The 23967-nt window shown below is 38.0% G+C and overlaps 1 long non-coding RNA gene across 1 annotated transcript; it reads left to right on the top strand.

Annotated features, from left to right (window-relative positions):
• Positions 1-124: 124 nt before the first annotated feature.
• Positions 125-22728, top strand: LOC148188823 (uncharacterized). Its single transcript, XR_015777172.1, has 4 exons — positions 125-175; positions 9135-9261; positions 21367-21465; positions 22158-22728. It is a non-coding gene; the product is annotated as an uncharacterized LOC148188823 (long non-coding RNA).
• Positions 22729-23967: the final 1239 nt, after the last annotated feature.

The following is a 23967-nucleotide window of genomic DNA, read 5'->3' as shown; positions in this document are numbered from 1 at the left end:
GAGACAAACGTCCCGCCTACAAAGAACCTGATTGGACGAGTTCTGACCAATGAGCTGGCCCAGAACGCCAGCTGCAGTCCGGGTAACCAATCAGTTCAAACCGGCCAAATGGCGAAACACAAAGCAGCAGTCCGTTACCATTTTTCCGGTTTGCTGCAGCGCGGAGGATCCTCCGGTAAGTTTGGCCGTTGACACCAACAGACAGCACCTCTTGCTGGAAGTTATAAAACGTTAAGTCAATCAACACAACCAACGTTAGCACGTTTATTCAAAAATGATTCTGAATGTGAGAAATGTGTTGAGTGCAATTGGCCCAAAGTCGCAGATCACTGTTTGCACAGCTAAGATGTGGAAAACCAGCACTGCGCCCTGAAACAGGGAAATACAGGTGTATACTGCGAGGTAAACGAGGTGGAAAATGAAACTCTTTTTATTTTTAAACTGTCCTGCGTATCATGACTGACGGGAAATATTGTTAAACAGAAGTACCGACCATGACCCTGATTTAATCCGGAAGATGGCCCCTTAATGAAGCTCTCTTTGATCATGTTTTTGCTTTTTCTGACTGTCTTTTGAAAGCTTGGGAAAGGAGGAGAAATGTCACGTATAACTGAATTTATCAGTCTGTTCATCATGAAAGTTATGAACTGGATTTACACACACTATTTGTAAGTGATGCGTTAAGATTAGTGTGTGTGTTGTGTATTGTTTTGTCTGAAAGTTTTGAGTTGAAGGGGCTGTGTTGGTATGCATGTATACATGTTTGTATGTATATATATATTTGGTCAGTATATATTTTGTTGTGTTTTACCTCCTAATTAATTAATTCACCAAAATACAGAGCGACCGTTGTCGGTGAAGCTAACGTCAGTTTAAATACGTTGCTAAATGCTAGTTAGCACAACAAACGTCAACGGCTGTTGCGAGCTAACAGTTAGCTTAACTAAACGGTAACGATTGTAGAAAAGTTTGTTGACATGTCGTCGAAAACGATGTTAAAAAGTAAAGTTTACAGATAATCTGAATATTCTGAGATTGGAGTGGTGTTTGTGGTGTTCAGCTAACCTTACTGGATTAAATAAGGAAACTGGTGTTGTAAATCAAAATTTACAGCATTGTTGGAAATGAACTTGTTGTCTACCTGTGTGAGATGGACGTTTTTTAACTGATATATTTTCAATATTTAGTTCATTTTATTTACATTTAGCAGGTTTTTCACACAAAAGAAACATGTTTGATTTAAAATATGGTCATGTGTGAAAGAAATTTTGGTTTTAAAACATGGACATTAAATGATATATCTAAATATTATATCTAAATCTAAATGTTTTATATTGCATCTAAATATTATATCTAAATGGTAAGTATTTATCTTAATATTATATCTAAATATAAATGTTAAATATTTATCTAAAGATTATATCTATATCTAAATGTTAACTGTTGTATCTTACTGTTAAATCTAAATCTAAATATCAAATGTTAAGCTATATCTAAATGTAAATGTTACATGTTACATCGAAATGTTAAATCTAAACCTAAATATTTAATTTATATATAAATGTTAAATCTAAATCTATATGTTTAATTTATATGTGAATATTAAATCCAAACCTGAATATTTAATTTATATCTAAATATTAAATTTAAACCAAAATATTTAGTTTATATCTAAATGTTAAATCTAAGTGTAAATGTTTATTTTATATCTAAATGTTAAATCTAAACCTAAAATCTAAATCTTACTTTTAGATTTAAAATCTAAATCTAAAAGCAAAATACCTTATATCACCAAAAGGAAAGGTAAAATAGTAAACATGAATAATAATCATAGTAATTTTGAATATTACTTTAAATTTACATTTATTTATTTTAAATATATGTTTTTAAGATATTTTACCTTAGTTATTTGTTAGTTTTGTAATTATTCTCTCCTTTTAAATTATTTTATGATTATTAATTTTTAAGCTTATCACCTTTTACTATTTTTTGTAACGGGTCATGCCAAGGTGCCGATTGCCTCTTTTCCCATGTAAAAAAAAAAAAAGAAGAAATCAAACTAATACATTTGCTGACATATCAAAGGTTTAAATGCTTGTGAGAGGGGTCTTAAAGCACAAGGAAAACTGATGTTGATCCAGGTTTCAAAGGATTAAATCATTGATCACTGAAATCCAAGTGATGTCAGAATTAAAGTGAAATTGCTACTCTTTTAAATTTTTGTCAAATCCTTCAAATCTGTCTCAACTCCAAGTCATGTAGTCCATACCTCCCGCTGAGCGTGATTACATAGCCATGAATAACCTGTTAATGAAGCTTTTCCTGATTCTGATCATATTTGGGATACAGTGTTTACATGAGCACAGAAGTCAGGTCATTTATAGACATACACATCTTAGTTGCTTTCAGTGTACTCCAGTTAGCAAATTCAGGTTTCTCATAAACAGATTATGGTGTTTACATGCTCAAACACATAAACAGGATTATAATTGAGTTATTTATGTCCGAGTAAACGCACTCAGTAAGGCGAGCGGTATGATGCAAGGGGTGCATTTACATCTATGAGCACATTTAAACAATGTAAGGCTAGGTTGAATAATTAAAATCTAACAACACATGTATATTTTAGTGATAGTACGTGTCCCATGTGGCTCAAAAGATGATATTTCTCCCCACAGGAGTTGATGAAAATAAATGGGTTCTCTTTGGTGACTGAAAATCCACAGAAATGCTGTTGCAGAAATGCAACAAGAATGGTCCACGAGGTTTAAGCCACGACCTGCCTTTCAGAGATTTCTGGTGTGTTTTCATTGTTTTATTTTGTAATTACTGAGCAGAAAACACAGCAACTTGCTAAATTAGGGGAAAAGGGCATTTTTTTTCTTTGAAATGAAACAAAACTGAAACCACTGCAGCTCTAAATAGCAACGTAAGCACCAGAAGCACTTATACAATCAATAAAAGCATAAAGTGGAACTTGAAGTTGACAGTTAATCATCAGAGTCAGGTGAGCGTCTTCAGGGATCAATACTCACTGGGTGCAGCCAGCTGTTGTGACAGAGGGGCGTATGATGAGAAAATACATGAACTCTCTAAATCATCCACCCCTCTTCACTTTCACTTTAAGAGGCACCACATTTTTTTAGTTGACAGTCAGAGGAAAAATAAAATAATGTATATTGTAAGGTGTGAAAAAGTAAAAGCTGAGCAGCAGAGTTGATGCTTGTCAGAGATAATGACAGAAACTCTGTGCTGATATTTGGGAATTCAGCCGTATCTTTTTATGTTTTTAAGGAAAGGAAAAGAAGTCAAATTTCTGCCTTTAGTTAGAAACAAGAAACTTTCCAAGAACGCATTTTTTTATCTCTGTACTTATTTACGATTACGTGGTTTCATAATCGTAACATTTTATAGCTTGAAATAGATTTACTAATGCTGTAGAGTGAGTCATATCACGAACTACTGCAGTGACTGTCTGACTCACCCACCTGCACTCATTCACGGTGGACTGATAAAATTGAATGTGATTTATAAAGTGTTTTTATTTTCACTGTTAAATCAGCTGCTTGAGAGACTCTGTGTGGAGAGTGCACCTAATTATAAATCGGGTTAGATGTGTGTTGTTGACTTAATTTTTTAGTTTGAGGACAGAAATTATTTTCCAGACATTTCAGTCTCAACAGAAGCTGAATTTTCTGCTGCTCTAACCAAAAAAAGGTGATTTCTTTTCGACGTGTTGTTTGAGATCCAGTAATTATCCGAAATGATGATTGTTGGAGTTGGTTTTCAAATGAGTGTTGGCGGAGTGTGGGGCCAAAGTTTGAGCAAGCAAAGTTTGAGTTGTGTGTCTTTTCTCTGTGTGTCTTGCTTGTGTGCTTGAATTTGTGTGTGAGTTTTATGTTGAAAAACTCCACCCACAGCATGGTGCCAAACACAGCATTAGCAGTGTAATAAATCACCATGATGTCTTTTCAGTGATTTATTACAACTATCATCATCAGGCGCGTTCCCCTGACTTTACCTCTGCATGGATTTACGTCCACAGGTCTATTTGACGTCCCTCTATTTCATTTGAACCATCAATATTCATATTTTAGGAACTGATCTAAAATGACTGAAGATAGGCACATCACAAGAATAAGGCTAACCTCCAGCATCATCACCACAATATTGTAGAGTCGAGAGCTAAGTGACAGTTTGGCCTTGAGTAGAAGCAGAACAAAGAAAAGAGGTTATTGAAACAAAATGTCAGGTAGTTTAGCTCAGCTGAGATTTTCTGGTTGAAAAGTAATCTTTGTAATGTGCATCTTTAAAAGTGCACCATCAATTCTGAGTCTTAATATTACGATCATGACTATAATTAATACTATTGTTATTAGTATTCGGGCCTGAGCATCGCCCCACTGGCCAGTGGGCGATACTTTGTTTCAGCTCAGCTGTTTTCATGGTGAGATCATATATTTTCTCATTTTGCAAAAATACACTAAAATATGTTCATTGATCCATGTTTGATCAGCACTGCCTAGTTTTACAGTTTGACCACAGTTCACAGGCAGTGATTAACACTGCGTTAGAGACTCCTCGTTTCTGATAGGTTGTTTTTATTCATGTGTGTTCGCGCCATTAGAAGCAATACGAGGAGGCAGAGGAGCATGATTGTATTTTTTACATCTATTTTTCTTATTATCTCTTTCATGTATTATTGTGTGGATATAGAGACAGTTTGAGAAAATATGACAAAGTTACCAAACACAGCTTTAGTATCTGATGAATATTACTGTGGTAATGCATTCGAAGGAAGCTGTTAGTATGGGCATGGTGTGCCGTGTATACATGAAGCCTCCTCAGCTTTATAATTTTCTGAAGACAGAAATAGTCTGAGAGACGTGAGGAGAGGGATGACAGAGGGGAGAACGATATAACGATGTTAAAGGCCAGAAACAGAAAGCAGCAAAGAGGAGAAGAAAGAGGGAGTGTGAATGTAAAGCGTAAAGGAGTGATGGCTGGATGTCACACTGAGATAGCAGCCAGTCTCTGCTAAATGAAATCTGACGACAACGAAGGGAATCGTTTTACACTCCACATGAAGCATTTAACTGTTCTCATCGACTCTGCATGCAGTCATTCCTAAACCACAGTGGAAAAGTTTATTTTGCTGCATGTTTTTGGTTTGTTAGGGTTCAGTTTAGTTAATTACAAACAACCCGGGGCTTGTAAACACAATTAACATGGACTCTTTAAGTGACTTGTTTATTGTGTGGAGTTTTGGTTACCTGACATTTTGCCAGGTTAGAGGTTTTGGCAGTGATGGGAAGTCTAAACACAGTGTCATTTCTGCCTCTGTGTCTTCAGCTGAGCATATTAGACTTTTTCTGTGGTGTTCATATGAGTTGACACGTTAAAAAATCATTAGCATGGGAACTTCTGCCCATCAGATATCTATCTGTCTGTCTGTCTGTCTGTCTGTCTGTCTGTCTGTCTGTCTGTCTGTCTGTCTGTCTGTCTGTCTACCTATCGATCTGATGTTAGCAGTGTTTTCTGCATTGCTCTTTAGACTTGATAGACTATATTTTTGGATGTTTTTGTAATTGAGATCGAATAAAAACAAAAATGCTGGGTGAGTAGAAAGTCAAATTTGAGCGGTAGCAATCTGCTAGGTTTCGAAGCACAGAACACGCTGAGAGTAAGCACAGCCAGAGAAGTATGTAATCACTGTTTCGAGCTTGAAAGATGAAGTGTGTCTCCACTGAGGGAGCAGTAGGGCTTCCTCTGCTCGCTGGCATCCACGTTGTCTGCTCACAGCTTTGGCAGATTATATTCCTTGAAGAAAAGTCAAAACTGCGAGCATAGAAAACTCCATCTGTAACCGTGATCCTGATACACTCTAAATGTCAGGCTGCGATCCATTGTGATACCTCAGCATTTTTATTCATCGGCCCCTGACTGTGTAAACAGTTGTGACCCAAACAGCCAGATCCTGTTGAAAAATGCATATTTCAGTTGAAGGACCCTATTTATGGGGCGTGATCGAAAGCGCATAGTGCCAGTGCATTTACAGCATGGCGAGGCCCGCTCCGCTTTTGTAAATGAAATGGCGCATAATCTGCATGCAAATTAAGACAAAATACTGTTTCATACTGTTAAATGCAAAAAATGCACCACTGAAACCCACAAGAATGTTTGATATTTAATACACAATAATACACCCTTTAAATACTGCACCATTTTAACTTTAGACCAGGTTTTTTGTTGGTCAAATTCGCAATCACTTTACTCTTCAGTGTCTCGTCTGGATCCGGCAGCCTTGATACTCCTGAGCACTTGAGGAGTTTTGACGTAGCTTTAACGTGTAATTAAATCATGTACTTGTGTGCTTAACTTGGAAGAAAATAGACTTGAAGGCTATTAAGACCCTTAAGGTTTCATTTACATGAGAGCTGTAAGGTAGTCGACAAAAACAGTAGCTGTAAAAATACTTTGTTTCTTCAGTTTTTAAATTGAATGAAAACACTTCTAAGACTTGATATTAGATTATTCTGACTTTTCAAATGAAATCGGATAGCGCCATGACACACCTTTTTTTTAAACGCCCCTCCTTCAACACTTAATATACTTTTTGTTGGTCTTCTCAACATGTTTCTTCCAGGAAAGTGAAAGTTTGTCTCTTGCCTCAGTGTACAGATGTGGTCATCTGCAGCCACTTCACAGCATCTCTGTCTGTCTGTCTGTCTGTGTGTGTGTGTGTCTGTGTGTGTGTGTGTGTGTGTGTGTGTGTCTGTGTGTGTGTGTGTGTGTGAGTGAGAGATAAAAATCACATGTGGTCTGATGACAGGGTGTATGTAATCTACTGCTTTCATCTCGGACCGCGGTGTGTGTGGCTTCCCCTGATGGCAGAGGGAATAATGGGGAGTCCCGGTGGCACATGTCTTGACAGGAGGAATAATGGGACGTCCCAGCGGGATGTCTTGGTAAATGGCTTCGTGTTGATGTTCCAGGTAATTGCGGAGTGCAGCTGTCATTGTTTTCATCCTGACAGTCGGCTGCGTTGTCATTCCTGTTGACAAGAGAAACCATTGCTGCCTCCCTCGGTGCTGAGAAATGTACTTGACTTTGTGTGTATGTGCCTGATGGTTAGTGTTTTTGTGCAAAAGTGTGTGCGGGTCTGTGTTTGTGAGGAAATTCGGATAGCACCGAGTTGTGCAAAAAAAGGTTGTTTGGCTTTATACTTAGTGTGACTTTTTAAGCAACTTCTTGTGTGCGTGTACGTGTGCAGAGTGGTTATCTTATGAAAATGCATAATTTAAGAAATAAAATAAGACTCTAGCCATTCTGGCTTCATCTCGAGTGCAGAATATGTAATGATGATATATTTTTTGCATGATTTATTCACCACCACCACTGCATCATGTACACTCAGAATATTGCCTTCATATATCATCTTTTAACTGGCTTCCTGCTCAACATACTGAGATGCTGCATAGGGGAACTGAATATGAATTGCCTAATCTTTCTCAAGTGCTGCAGAGTAGCGTTAGATAAATAGTCTAATCTTTTCCAAATGCTGCTGCAGACCTGAACAGCAATGTTAATGTGTAACTGCAGCACAGTCTCACCAAACTTCTGAAGTAAGCACAAAATGGAAATTATGTGTTGTTGATAAAAACAATTAAAAGTTTCTGTTCCCCTGCCACACAGAGATGAGACACGACCTTGACAAAAGCCATAGCCTGTATTTATATAACAATAACTGCAATTAAATAATTTGGTCGTGATTGAAGAAGAGACAAGGGTGCTGAAAGACCAATTCAGCACTCACAGTATAAGGCATTTTATCATGATTTCTGAATCAGAGGTAATTTAAACCCACCTACTGACATTCCTCCAATTTCAACAGCTTCACTTTTCCTTTTTATTTTCAATACAAACTGTTAGTCTTCTCCACATAATTATTGCTTGTCTTGGAATAACTTTCTCTCCCTTCCTACACACAGCATGTTATTTGATCAAAATACATAATGTTCATTTCAAACTGTTGTTTAAAACTTGGCTAAATTGGCTCAGATCTCAATGATTTAATACATTTTAAATAAGTTTTTTTTTTAACCTTAAAATGTGCATTTGTGCCTTCTTTCTTGGATATTTCTGGCTACTTTCATACATTTTACAGAATGTATTTTTTGTGCATAAATGCATTTTCATTATATTCCTGTCACTATTTAGACTAGAGCAACCTGATCCTCCAGGGTTTTTTTGTCTAATTCCTCATTTTTTTTTCCAAGTTGACATACATGGAAGTTTTTACTGTTTTTTCTTGTCAGATTAACCAATTAAGGTATGACGTAGAACAAAACGTAATGTAAAACTTCAGTAACTTATGTTAGTGGCGCTGCAGTGATTAAATTCACTGTCCTCCCTCGGTATACTTATGTGGATGAGGACAGCTACTAATAGTTTTGTTCAACTGATGAGTCATACTTATAGGGATACTTTGCCTGTTAACCAGCTTTGCATCATAACACTGTGAGTAGTACGTGTAAAAGAACTGTGTTAAACTTACCTCCATCCAACCAGAGCCCAGATCTCCCTGCTCATTTGCAAGCGAAAATGCGTCAGATTTTCTGAGCAGAGAAAACTCAGAGAAAAAAATTGTCTCCAGAAACATATTTTAGTGCACTGTTTGATGGAAATTTGTGAACAGATGGTGGGTGTTTTTCAGATTAGCAACTTGCGTAACGACACACACCAGTGGGAGAGTTAACTGGTTGTAGATTTTCTTGAGAAAAAATAAAATGCCACAGCTCTTTTTCTCTGTTTTCTCTAGTCATATGACACCACTTTTATTTGTGAATTTATACGGCATTGACAGCCCAGTTTTGTGAAAACCGTCTTTTACTTTTAGATAAAATTTATATTTTACCCTTTTGATCTGATTGGGAATATAATCCTTTGGTTTGATAGCCAGCGGAAGAATCTGAGTTGTAGAATAAGGTGGCCTTTTTGAGTTGAATTTGTTATTGCAGCGCTTAAATAAGAAAGCTGTGGCAGACATGAGCATCTATATGACAAACATGGTGTACTTAATAGATCCTGCATGAAAGCTGCAATACATCTCTTTATTCTTTATTCTTTTTCAGGATTGTTGTGTCGGGTGAACAACAGAGAGGCGTGGATGAAAAGATTTGACCTGGAGTGACACAGCGCTGCTGCCGCTGCTCTGATGAATCTTTTGAAGAGGCTGACGCACTCAGGAACTGACTGACAGTAAGTCATTACTATTATTTGTAGAATACGTGACATGATGCACGCCACAGACACGGGCAGTGTCTGCCTTCACTGTTGGTGCCTCATTATAGCAGCTAAGGTTAGCCACAGTTACATCGAACATACTCGAGGTATTGCGGGTTGTTCTTTGTGTGATATGTAAAATGACAATATAGCAAACACTGAGTATGAATTGTGACATTTTTACAAGCCACCGGCATTTTGGTTCTCTCTGTCACTCCTTCAGCTCTCTGCCTCGCACAAACACACACAGACACACACACAGAGCAGGGCTTTGGCAGAGCTCCAGGTCGTGTCTATTTAGTCACATTTTGTGACCATGGAGCACTACTGTGATTTGCAAATTCTATTGATCAGGGATAGACAGATCAGCCTGGCCAATTATGGGGGCCGATATTTGGCATTTTACCGATTAGCTATATTGTCATCTTATTTTTTATTTTTTTAAGATTATTTTTGGGGCATTTTCCCTTTACTTATAGGACATTGTTAGAGAGACAGGAAAGATGGGAGAGAGAAGGGGAAATGACACGCAGCCCAGGACACAGGCCGGACTCGAACCCGGGCTGCTGCTGAAGCCTCAGGCTCACACTACCCAGTGAGCTAGAGGTCGCCCCTGGCATCTTCTTTTAATGATCGCCAATAAAATTAATTAAAAGAAAGTGAATTAATTAAAAGAAAGTGTCTGCATGGGAGGAACATTTACTTTTTAAAACCCCAGGGAGCTATTTTTATTTATTTATTTTTTTATTCAAATTTTCACTTGACTTTATTGAAAAAATCTTGCTGTGAACTTGCTATTCATGATTCAGTTTTAAAGGCATTTAAACAAAGTTTTGTGTTGGAGTTTGTTATATTCCACATTCTAAATATTGATAAAAAGATTTTCATTTTTATTGTAAATGCATGTTGGTTCCAAATATTTGGTTTTTCGGTCTTATTAACTGCTATTAATTGGTATCGATAGCTGGCCTGAAAAATCAATTTCGGTTGATCCCTATTATGAATATATATGAACTGGAGAGCTGTTAATTTGTTTCCAGCTTACAGAGAATAAATCAACACGTTTAGTGGCGCTGCGATAACAGTCTAACTTAATGAGTGGCAGTGGCAGTAAAGTGAGCAGGTGAGGCATGTGTTTTGTATTTGCAGAGCTCCAATTGTGACTATTTAGTCACATTTTGTGACCACAGAGCACCAGTGCAACTTGCAAATAATTGTAGTATATGAACTGTAGAGCTGTTAGTTTGCCTGCTCACAGTGAATGAGTCTTCATGGTTAAAGGAGCTGTGGCATCTGTTTAACTGTCTGCTAACATCTAACTGTTGACCATAAGCTTCAAGTCTCCCAACAACTGCCTGAGAGGAGCAGGATCCTTAAAACTAAAGCCCCATAAGTCCCGCTTTAATTTATTTACTTATAATAATACTTTTTAAAATGTCACTATAAATATACTTCATTTAACTTCCTTATAACCATATTTTACTAAATGTTATTATTACAGAAATGTATTCAACTTTGTTATATGACAGTAGATACTTTATTTTACTTTTTTGTAGCTGCACTTTTTTCAATAATTTTGTAATTTAGTAGTTAACAATAGTTTTAAGGACATTTAGAAATATCAAGATATAGTATATCATGTATGGCAATATCTCCTTAAAATATCGGATATTATTATAAAGCCATATCACCGAGGCCTACTCACAATTGTTCCTGAGCTCACCTCATTAAGCTGGGAAAACTTATCATCTCTACAGTTCACAAATCGGATTAATTTGTTGTACATTTGGCATTTGAGTTAACAAGCAGCACTTAGTGAAATAAATATTTTTGAGTAGCTTGCTCAGTTGTTATTGCTCCATTTGCTTTGGCTTTTATTGACCTTTTATTGACAAGCAAGCAGCACATTTTAGCGATCTGATTGAGCCTGAAATACAAACAAAGAACTCTGAAGCACCGAGGCTTTCCATTTATTAAACAGCAATCTTCAATGTCATTTGTAAGCACAGCGTTTCAGGAGTTCACTGGGAATACTGAATTTCATTGATTATGTTAAATGAACCTTGTACTATCTCTTTTTCAACTCTAAACTCGCCTGTGCCCTCACTTTTTCACTCTGTAGTGATTTATTGGAGCCTTGGTTTCCTCACTCAGCATTTTTTCGACAAATTAATCACTGATAGTCGGGGGATTTTCACTGCCATTTTATACTTTGTCCAGAGGCTGCCTGGGACCGCTCGTCAAATTCAAAACTTGGCAGCATGTTCCAGTAGTGGTTTTAGTCCTCCTGGATTTGCCCTCAGGGGATCTTGTTGCCGTTTTTAATATTTTAAAAACCCATGTGAATTTCTGGCGTGCTCTGTCAGATCGCCCCTACATGAGTTGAGTGAGAAAGTGTAAAAACATGTACGCTAAAGGAGTATATATAACCAGAATGTGTTGTGACCTCTCGTCCCTCCTCTCCAGTGTGTGCAATGGAAAACCAAGCCATATAAAAAGTAAAAAAAGGGTCCCCGAACAAACAGACTTTATACTGTAAAGTGTTTTATATATTGCTAATGAAACTTAGCAACAAAACTAGCTATAATCATCTTTTTAATCATTGACATTTTAGGGCTGGGCCCGTATATTCGGCTATTCATGTATTTGTTAATTGGGTAGGTATTTGGTTTTCAATTTAGCAATTTTATTAAATAGCAAATTTGCTAAATACCAAATTTAGAACATTTTTTACCAAAATTTAAAACATTTTTTTTTTTGCAGAGGACAGTGTTATTTCACTGTTTGTGAGGGGAAAAACATCTTCTTAAATGTTATATTTGTTGGAGTTAGTGTCCTCTGCTTCTGTTTCACAGAGTTTTGTCAGGTTTGAATGAGGACTTTGTGGGTTTATGATATATCCACAATAATTTAAATTTTGAGAAAATTTGCATAAAAAGGTCATTGAACCCAACATTTTGGAGCTGGAGCACAGAGCAGGTGAATTTGAACATTTTTCATAGTAAGGACACATAATTTCAGACGCACAGTCAAATTTAATTAAATTAGAACTCTGATTATTGTATTGAGTAACTGAAGTTTTTTAACTATTAAGTGTCACAACTGCTGTGAAGCAGTCGGAGGCTCTCTCCATCACTTGACGCTGGACTCTCCCTTTCCTTATGGTGAAGCTCGGGGACGCACAGTGTCTCTCACCCCCCACTCCCAGCTTAGTTTTAACACCTTAAATTCTTCTTTAAGGTGTTGCAGGCAACAAGTTTGTGATAACAACGCTCCATTTCCACCAGGTGGATGACTATTTTAATGCCCAAGTGGAAAGAGGCAATTTTGTTCTTAAGAGCTTATTGAAAGTAATGCTGCCGGGCTCGGGCGGCGTTAACTCGGCACCTGTTCGAGTCATTTGTGACAGTGGCCGAACAAAACACCATAAAATCTCATGCCTTTGGTGATAACAGAGAAAAGAGAGAGCAGCTGTTGGAACTTTCTCTCATAATCAAATCTTAGTTTTCCCTTTTCCATTCTTGCAGACTCAGCTTGTTAAGTTTTAAGTTAAATGTATTTTTGATGGAAGATAGAGCTTTTACTGTCAGATGTGGCATTGATTCAGTTTGCAGATGGGGAGTGTAAAAAATTGGACCACACTTAAGTCACCCGCCAGGTCTCTCCATCACTGAACATGTGCCATACTGGATGAGCTTTCACAGCTTTTACCAGAAAAAAATGCGATGTCTTGAAAAGTTTGGAATCATGCCGCTCACCTTGTAAAACGTATTTTTCATTTTTTGATATGACGTGGAACGTCTGGTAAATGTGCTTCTCTGCCGAGCTGAGAAAGCAGAAGACCCAATAAGAAGGGAGAAGGAGAGACACTGTGAATAATATGAGTCATTTCACTCAGCTTCTGGTAAAATATGGAAGGACTTGATGTCTGTTCCTACCACTTTTCTCGTTTTCTCATTTCTCTAACATTGCTCTCTGTAGCTATCAGTCATTTTAAATCCAAACCACAGTTTTAAAGAGTGCAACTTTGAAACTGCAGGAGCTGCAATTTTCACTGCAGCTGGTTTAATAAAAGGGATACCTTGCAGATATTTGGCCAGATACAAATCAATTCATTTGGCTGATAACCAGTGTTATCAACTACTGATGTATATACATTTTTGCCTTCCTGGTGTTAGTGACCATCAAGTCTCTTCTGTCGTGGAATTAACATCATATTCTGCATATGTTTGACCTACCAGCAAAAGGAGACATAAAATACAATGCTTTTCAGTGGATGTAAAATGAATTTATTACGAAAAGTAAGAAAAATACTTCAGTTTAGGCTTAGTGTTTTTTTCAAACTTTTGAGTAGGCCTACTTCTCCTATAGCCGCCAACAGCCTGCCAACGTTCCCAGTTAGAGAAAGGGTGAAAATAAGGTCATGTACCTGTGGCCCCAGACCCCCAAAACATTACATCTGCCCCTGGAAATAACAATGAGAGCTCAGCGCGAGCGGCTGGATGAGACATAGAGCGATGCGTCCTGGTGTTTCTAAATAATTCATCCAAAGTCTGATTAAAGCTGAAACTAACACAAAGCCGTCTGTAGAAGTCAGTCTCAGCTGTTGTAGAGTCAGAGTCGTTCACTGCATCTGGTTTGCTGCACGGCTTTTCTTATTATCATTGGCTGCTCGTGTTGTCTGTCAAAACACGGCTGAAATGCGTTTTATCGACATTCTGTCGACTACATCTCATATTTCAATCGAGGAAAAGTTATATCGCGACTGATATCGTCATCGTTTTATCGCCCAGCCTTAGTTAGCTACTTGCTAAATGGCAAACACATCATCTTTCTTCTTTAGTCATCGACATCGCTCCTGGATCTCAAGCCCCTCAGGCTCTTACACCCTTTTCTTCTTTATCTTTGTCTTGTTTGAACTTTTTACTTCACTCATGTATATGTTTCTTCAGCAGGGATTCACTTTCTGTCCTCACTGAAAGTGAAGAGGAGGTAATGAGACAGCTCCTTTCTCATTAACTTCCCTTTTTTTCTTTTCCTTGCACCATTAAGGTATAATGGCTGTCGGTTCTATTCAAGAGCTGTATTTTTATTATATTTATTGTTATGGTAAAGTAGATTAAACTTAACGGTGCACAAAGAAGGCAATTTACATTATTACATACACTAAATATTTATCTTCAGTAAAGCCCTGTTTGCACAGCATTAACATTACCAGGAGACATAAGGTGATTTTAATGGCAGTGAATTTTTTGGTCTGTTAGTCCGTCTAATTTAAAATTAGAAAACTGTACGTAGTGGAGTGCATTGCCTTCTCATGTTTTTGAAATAAATCAACATACCCAAGTTTTAAAGGATTAATGAAACTCGATTTTTTTATTTGACCTTTTTAAATCAGAAATCTGAAATCTGAATCTTTTTTCAAGAGCGCCATCCAAAGTGGCAGCACAATTTACCACAGTTAACACTAATGTAGTATGGTGGGTTATGTGGTGTTACACAAACTACCTTCGTTTTAATTCTGATTAAGTATAATTTATTGCTGCGTGTGGTTTGTTGTTTGACATTCAGCACTTTAAGAAGTGCCCAGCTTGAAATGCCAGTGCTTATTATATTTATATGCAAGTTGTGTGCAGACCTTTTAGCTGTTGAATTTTAATTTTGTCAGCATTAAGTGCTAATGAGGTGAGCGCGGGGGGTTTTTGGCTTTATTATTGGTGAGTCTAAGTGCTTGTGGCAAATTATGAAAGAACATGTTCAAGAAACATTCGTGCCACTTTGCAGATGAAAGACTCTTTTTTCCCGTATGTCCATGTCTCTCTTTTCTGTCTTTTCTTGAGGCAGTTTACTCTTAACAGCTCGTAGATTGCTTCAAATAGACAGATCTTTTGTCAGAGATGAGCCGGGGAAAAACTCTGCCATTTTCGCTGAAATAGCAGTTGACGTAATCTATCAAAGCAGGCAGACGGATGTCAGGAGCCCAGCAGGGGCGACTTCCAAAACTTCTATTAATAACAGTGAAATATCGATCAAACGACTAGTTAGACTTTAGGCTGGAAAGTTTAACTGAAAAACAACTTCTCTTTATGAAATTAAATGCAGAGAAAGATAAAAGTAAAAGGAAACAGACACGTTAAGTGGCAGCTGTAATTAAAGTTAATGTTGTGCTGCAGATTCCATTAGCATCCGTAATCGCATTAAGGTTGACCCATCAAAACACAAAGGCTAAAAAGCTTTTTCTTTTGGAGATGGAACCAATGACTGAAAAACAGACTCATTTTGGACAGAGGGAAGACGGACAACACCTGTGTTTGACATTACCTCTTTTATTGGAGGAGAGAGACTGGACATTTATGAGGAGTCTTTGTCCATTAAACAGGAATCGGTGCTAAATGTCAGTGAGCCTCATGAGGATGAGATGATCATAGTTCTGTACGGACGCTGACATTATTAGCAGTTCTCTTCCAGTGTAAAGCAGGTCCATCGATCGGCATAGATATATCGATTAAATAAGCAAGGATCAGGTATCATCTATGCAAACTGAAAGCATCAATCCATATCATCATCTTGTCGGATGAGCCTTTATTTTGAAATTCTGTCTCACTATCACGAGCAGATGAGAAAAATGACGAGGAGAACGCTATCTACTCAGGAATAGATAGTGTTCTCAGTGTGTTTTCTGGAGGAACTGGGGGTTAAGAGACAGCGTGCATGCCGTATATAAACAAAAGCTGCACTCAGGAAACACGACGTCCCTGCTGGGCATCTCACTTCGCTAACTTCATGTTAACGTTGCATTAGCCGCTCTGTTTCATAAAGAAAAAAACGTGCACACAGGCTGAAACTTATCCATGCTGTTCTGTCGGGAGATGCAGAGACTAAAACTAGTGGTGAGAAAGAGAAAGCATAAATAACACATGTAAATTGGTTAAGTTATGAATAGAGAAAAAGTCTGCAAGCTTCTGAGCTAATTTATGCAATGTAAAATGCCATAGGCTTATGCTAATAATGTTAGCATTATGTATATATGGGGGGAAAGACAGTTGTTTTGTCTATGACCCTTGACAGATATTATTGAGCTGAGTTTCATACTTTTGGTAAAATATCTTGTTGAGAAGTTTGGCCTCAAGTCCTGTAATTTTAGGAAAAAGATCATGGTCTGAGTTCAAATGAAAGCATTTTTTGAAGAAAGCACTTTTTTGGAGAATAAACCAGTTTTAATGATTTACAGTTATTTCGATGTTGTTTTTATCCTTTTTGGCAAAAAGCAAAAAACAAAAAGGGGTGGCAGCTTCCTCTGTGAGCAAATGTGTTAAGTAAACATATAATATCAAATATCGATTGCCGGCACCTAAATCAAATCTAATCTAAATCATATCAACAAATATTGTATTATTGTCCAAATTGTTGATATGATAACGTATTTTGATGAAACCACTGATATTTACCCCTAGTATATAGTGCATGAATTGACTGCAGCATAGTTTTGTTTTAAATGGACTGCATATAGCATTTTGACACTCATAAATCATCAGTGCAGTGAGCTACCATCTTTCCAGCTTTTTTGCCTCCTAGTTTTGATAAAGTTTGTAGTGTTTTGCTTTTGTTGTCTTGTGGGTTATTTTGACGGGTTGTTGTTGACTTTTAATCCCTGTGAAATAAATCAATATGACAGCATCAATTTCAGTCACCCAGGTGGAACATGTTGCAGACACAGTATTAATGTTAACAGTAAATTGATTGCCCGGGTGCCGAGGGTAACTGGTGTTTCTAAAGGAATTCTTTATTAACAAAACGAACATTTGAACAGTATGTATTCACCCCGATCCACCTCGAATTTTTAAAGAAAAAAAGGGGTCTGTTTTTAACAACAGCCAAACTATAATGAAACATCTGTTTACAAGCTCTCACACAACTCATGCAATGTAATCCAGGTCTTATTTATCCAGGTGGTGTGCGCAGAACATCCCTAACACATGCATTTTCTCTGAAACCTTAATATTTCTAACCCTTACGCATAAACCGTCTTACGCATGGACGAGTAGCACGCACGTGAGCAGGGAATGCACCAGCAGAGTTCACTCATACTTGCTCAGGCGTGCTACTCTCATGGCTAAGTGTTAAATCATAATGCTGCATTCACATGAGATCAGGCAGATGTTAGACAGCAGACTGCTGAAACTTTCTGACAGACCCATGAAATGCCAGGAAGGTAAAATAAAGCATGAAGGTTTGCTGCTGTGGTGATGGTGTACTGTTTACAAAGAAGAAAATAAAAAATATAAGAGACAATGCATTTAGTGTTAATTATTGTAGAAAATTATTCTAGTAATGTCCAGTTATTGTCCAGATCACCTTTGTTTTGTCCATGTGTGAGGGACTTCTGTAATATCTGGTTTTACATTTCATGGCGGAGAACGGCAAAAAGTGACAAAATTTAACTTTGCACGGCAATATAATCTATTATGGAAGACCACAGAATTAGTCACAAAGCATTAAATTAGTTACTAACTATTGCATAACAAAAATAGGCCCTAAAAATTGTATTTACAGATTAATATAAAGTAAAGAGACTAAATTACAAAGTGGGTAATTATTTGATGCTTTAATTGGAAATATTCTATTTGTTTATTGATTAATAAATTAATTTGCTAACAAACATTTTCTTATAATTTCAGGCTTTTGATACTATTTCCATGCTACTTTTGGTCCTTCATAACTGCTTGAATCTATCTGACTGCAGCATTAAGCTCCACTCATAGGAGAATAAAGACAGTCATCTTTTCTTTCAAATACTCTCTGGTCAAGTATGATTTTTTTAATTTTATTTTTTGAAGTAAAATCAAACAAGTCACATCCCCAGGCATATCTACAGGAGCTCAGAGTCACTTTATTGAATTAACACAACATGTTCTCTGGCTGCTGATCTTGTTTATGCAGTGAATGAAGTCGAGGCCCCTTAATGTCGCCCCACAGGCATCGACAGAAAGCCGAGCCAACTCGCCCTGCCCGTCTGACAGTCACTCTTTGGCTGATATGTGGTCAGAGCCTCTGGTGGTCGACTGATAGCGTGAGCGTGTGTGATCCCCAGCTAATCCACTGATCCATTAATTTTCAGTCAGTGGATGAAGCGCTGTGCTCGGTGTCATCGTGGGGGCTCAGAGGGGTCATCATGCATGCGAAAGAGCGTGTGCGCCTGCCTGTGTGTCACTTGTGCACGTGTGTGAGTGTGAGTTTGTCAGTGTGCCTCCCTGCCCTCGGCCTCCTCCACGCCATCTGCCCGCTGCAGTACAGAGTGTCCCCTGCAGCCTCCTCCAGGCCACTTTAGCGAGTCCAATCATGGCTCTGAATTAATATTGTGCAGAGTGTAACAATGAAAGTTCTGTTTCAACATGTAGAGATCAGAGGGATGTTCAACAGCAGGCAGAAAAATTACCATTGTGTGGATGTAGGATGATCAGTAACGTAAATTTTGTGGTAACTGTTGGGCGACCGTGGTTCAGAAAGGATTATGGGTTGTCTCAATTAGCATGTAAAAAACTGTTTGAGCGCAGAGTTCAGACACATGGTTCTGGGGGGATTTTAAAAAAAGTGTTGCTATAATTAAATAGATCAAAGCAGGTCCCATGGTGCTTTATTTTGAAGGACCCAGCTCGTCTCAGACTCTAAGCGTCAGTGTTTTTACTGTGGACTTGAAGCTTCCAGTCAACAGCTGGATGTTAGCGTTAGCAGACAGTTGAACAGATACCGCGGCCTTTAACCGCAAGGATTTCTGTACTGTGAGCAGGCAACAAACTAACAGCTATAATATTTGCAAGTCACACTGGTACTTTTTTGCCCCCCTCTCACCCCCAATATTCATGAATAAACACACACACACACACACACACACACACACAAAAACAGTTGTAGGAGAGAGTGCGAGAACCTTAATGCCCTTGGCTTCTAAAAATGACACGACAATTCATACTCGATGTTCATGATACAGTCATTTCATATATCACATATCACACACAGAACAAACATCAAGTATATTTGATATATCACCCACCCCTAGATTAGCACTATATTAATCTGGGACATTACATTACACAGACCACCAGCGTGACCCACTGAAAATATTTTCTAACAGATAAGAAAGTACCAATGAAAACAATTCACACTGCAGACTGTAATGGAAACATTGTTTCTAAATAAACATAAGACTGTGAGCTGTGCAAAGTTTAATTTTATATCTATTATATTGTTCCAGTACAGTCAACAATACAAAACCTTATAACACCGAACTAAAACCATCGGCATGTTCTGTTATAAAAGCTGGAGTTTGACCCAGTCAGGACGACAAAATGTTTGCCAGAATATTAATAAAATTAGAGCAAGTTTGATGAAAGGCGCTTTGGTGCACACCTCTGTGACTGACAGCTTTTCTCACACTGTTTGACACCACATGAATTATGCTGATGTGTGAAACCAAACCCACCCATCTGCTGCTTCAGGTCAAACCAGACAGTAACTATCATTTGCATATAGCTGTTATGTGAGAACCTGTAAGATACAATTTCAGCTATTTGGCACCTCTGATTTAACTCTTTCAGTGACGTTATTTCTGTATCGGGAAACCATATATGTATAAAAATGAGATTTTTATTCACAGTTGTGAACTCATTCCTTGGTGAGAATATAGACATTTCAGATCCGTCAGCTGTATCTGAGAAAAAAACAATAGATATGTGAAAGACAGAAAGTGGAGCTGATGCGAGAGAGTGGTGACAAAACAGTTTTTGACAGCAAACATAAAATGCCTGTTGGCTTCCTCTGTCAAAACCTCAGTGAAATATATAGAAATGTCCTTTCACAGAACATTGGGATTTTGACAACTTGAAATAATATCCCTCTGGATGACAAGTGCTTTATCCATGAGCTTTTCTTTCCCCGAGTCCTCCCTCGCCCCCCCTCCCTCTGTGGGAGGGCAAACAAAGACACGGAGGCAGTGTAAAGTCGTGGCATTTATAGGACGAAGAAGCTTTTGTCCGTGTCGCAAATAACAAGATGAAAATCCAGACATGAGCAGGGAGGGCCTCGAGCTGCTGCACTGCAGTCTGAAGTTGATGAAGTTGAAGTTGAGCTCCCACTGAAGCATCTCTTGCTCCCATTAAGTGATAATGGAATGTGTTGATGGTAACACTTGACCTTATGATGGCCTTATTCAATCATATTAACCAGGTTAGTGACCTAGAAAAATAGGATTTGGAGTAGAACGAGACAAATCTCCTTGATAAATAATACACTTAAAAGAGCACAAGAGCATACAGCAAGGAGACATCAACTGGTCCTCGTGCCGCCTCCCAGTTTGGGGCACTTGTGGCTGGCCGTGGATTTTTGTGATGTGTCCTTCCTCATCTCTCGCTGTCTTTCTCCCCATTTCCTGTCGTCTCAAATGAAAGCATAAAATGTCTGACCTAGAGGTCAGGGGACAGGGGGACAGTTATTTTGGTGACCGTTGAAACGTTGCATAGAAATGATGAAGCGTCAAGTTGAAGTTGGTGGAGATGACGTTTAAATCATATCAGAATAACTCCTGCATCGTCTCCAGAGCAAAGAAATGACTTGATCTCTATTCTCGATTAAGAAAGTCATCTTGGGATTTGGCGATAATAGAAAATATGCAGACAGAAAGTGAGATAGAGTGTAAATGTTCTGCCTTCGTCGTGCATGGGGAGTTTTCCGTCGTGTACCAATCAACACAGGTTTCATTCCCCTGTAAATGTAATTTGGGAGAGGCAACAAGCCGTGAAAGAGACTGTAATCACCTCTGCTTTCCTCACCTCTCTACAGACAACTGGGTCTCTTCACCAGTCTCTCCCACCTTTTTTTTACCTGATTAAGCTGGCAGGTTCATGCATACAGAAGACAGGCGGCAGAGAGGTGACTCCAGAAATTCTGCTGGGTTTTTTTTGAGTATTTTTCATTATTTGGGTGCTTTATTTTATCCCGAGAACCACAAATCATGTGACATGTCTCCTCTAAACCTGCAAGAAGAAGCTGCATCTCTGTGTTAAACCTCAATTTTCTCTGTTTTAGTATCAAGACCTGGACTGGAACTGAACTGGACCTGAGCTTTGTAATGAAGCAGAGCTGACCGATGTCGCCTCCACTCCTCTATTACAGTGTTTGCTCACGGTGAGTCCATTTATTTATTTTTTATTTAAAGTACAGTACATATTAATAAAAACTGTGAAAAGAGATTCAAACTAAAGTTCATTTTCAAGGTGCAAATCAATCAGTCAATCAATCAATCAATCAATCAATCAATCAATCAGTCAGTCAGTCCCCCCTGCACACGCACATTCACATTCACACATACACACAAGTACACAAGCACATGGATGAAAAACGCGAGACTTTGTTATTAATTAAATCACTAAAATAAAAGTACTCATTAAAACCAGGAACTGAGTAAACGCTGCCATAAATGAGGAAACACCTGAGGCAGGCTAAAACCTAAAAATAAGAATATTAAAGAATAATAATAAATGAGTAATTAAATAAATAAAATACTCTAAATAGTATGTAAATGACACAATAACAGCAAAAAGTTTAAAAATAGCTACAAATATTACAATGATATACCATCTGGGAAAATAGTAATCACAGACTAAAATGTATAAAAAATAGTCAAAAAAATAAAAGAATAAAGTTCAATTAAAAGCCAGGCTGAAAAGGAAGGCCTTGCCTTTGCTTTTAAAGGCAAAAAGAAATCCAAGTAAGTTAAATCAGATGGGACGTCAGTACAGTAACCTCTGTTTTTATTTGTCACAGACATACATGTCTTATATTGTAGAAATATTTATTTAAATAAACACTTCCTTCAGTTTCTACAGAGTCACTTTCAGCAAACCCCTCCCAGCTTCCTGGTCGATGCTGCCTCCTTGTGGACAAAAAACGTCACCGCCTGTGACGGTCCACGGTGCAGAATACACCAACCTAAACCAGAGAGACTCTACACTAAACTGCATGCAGCATGTAAATAATTCATTCGTTCATTTTCTGTACCCGCTTGTCCTTGTAAGGGTTGCGGGGGGGGCTGGAGCTAATCCCAGCTGTCAGCATGCAAATAAGTCGGTTTTATTTTTCCCCTTTAAATACATTTTACTGCTCAGCAAATTATTCTAATTAAACGTTCCTTAGATCTAACCACGATAGTACCTCCTCATGATAAACGTTTGTTTGTTATGTTGACCACTAGAAATGCATCAACAGTCTTTGTACACACAACATTAACACTAAATTAAGATTGTAACTTTTCGGCTAAATGTCCCAAACACTCGTTTATTTAGCATTTAATTGTGTGGCAAAGTGCAGAGACTTAAGGACGAGACACTAACTTTTGTTTTGATCTCACTTCCTCTTGACTTCAGCTCTTTTGCTTACTTTCCTTTGTGGTGGCCGATAAATCGAATACACTCGATGTATCGTGGCTTGCGAACATCCAGTATAAATTGTCTTGTTGTTTTTTTAGCCACTGGCGTCAGCGTTTTGTTTTTCTCTCTCTCTGCTGAAACTCACAAAGCAGAGCTTTTTCAGAGCTCCAGATGGTGACGGTAGCATTTTGCGACTACGGAGCATCACAATGATTTGCAAATACTATTAATTTATGAACCTTAAAAAAACAGTAGTTTATGTAACTTTATGGCAGTACCTACTTAATTCATTTAATTATAATTATTTTTTGTAGTTTACAGTTTAGAGGAGATTTAAAAATAACGAGTAATACATCGTGCATTGTGGTATAGCCCAAAAATACCATGAAATTATTTTAAAGTCATATTGCCCAGCCTTACTTCACCTTACTTACATTTCTCCTCTCGTGCACTGAGCTGGACAGCCAATTAGAGCAATTTCATTCACCAACAGGCTCCATAGTCCTAAATGCTTATTGAATATGTTGCGTCATCTTAAACAAAAAGCCAAATCAGGTTTAAAAAAAATGCCAATGGGGGCAGAGGATGGCCAACAGTGCAGGTAATACTGCAAACACCAGGGCAACAATCGCCGTGGTGTGTCAGGGCCTGTAGGAGAAATCTATGCTGAAACGCACACTTATGTACACATGGTTGAAAATTGTTAAAACACTTTTTAAAATAGTTTTGCTTTTACTATCACTTTGCAATTCTGTCCACCGGGTACGATCTCCCAGGAAAGTGAAGGCTCGATTTACAGCACAAAGAAAGGGCATTAACCATTGTGCAACCAGAACAGAAGGAGGACAGTGCTTTTGTTTTCCCTGGTAGCTTTCGGTAGCTCTCCTGAGTTAACAAAGAGTATCAGGCCAAATTTTTTTGCCATCTACATTCGCAGCAGTGAAAGTGGTGGACGGTGGAACGATCTAAACAACTGTGGAAAACAAAAAGCAGTGTGTTTCTTGTGTTGTTGGTAGTTTCTTCTTCTTTCTTTGCGATAATGTAACAATAATACCGCTTGGGGGGTAAAAGTTTTCTGTCCACTCTAAGATATAACACCATTGTTGCTGTGTAGCATCCTCAGAGAAAGTTGTAGATGAGGAGGAGGAGAATGAAGGTAAAGGAAGAAGATAAGAGCAGGTGATAAAGGCAGTCCCAAAACTTCTAATCACTAAACTCTTATCTCCTCCACAAGTTTAGAGAGTCAGACGGCTTATTGACT

The sequence above is a fragment of the Plectropomus leopardus genome, chromosome 8 (assembly GCF_026936395.1).
Source record: "Plectropomus leopardus strain MGB_pleo_1.0 chromosome 8, ASM2693639v1, whole genome shotgun sequence".
Taxonomy (NCBI): domain Eukaryota; kingdom Metazoa; phylum Chordata; class Actinopteri; order Perciformes; family Serranidae; genus Plectropomus; species Plectropomus leopardus.
The sequence above is the reverse complement of the archived record's forward strand: the minus strand, read 5'-3'. Positions and strand labels throughout refer to the sequence as shown.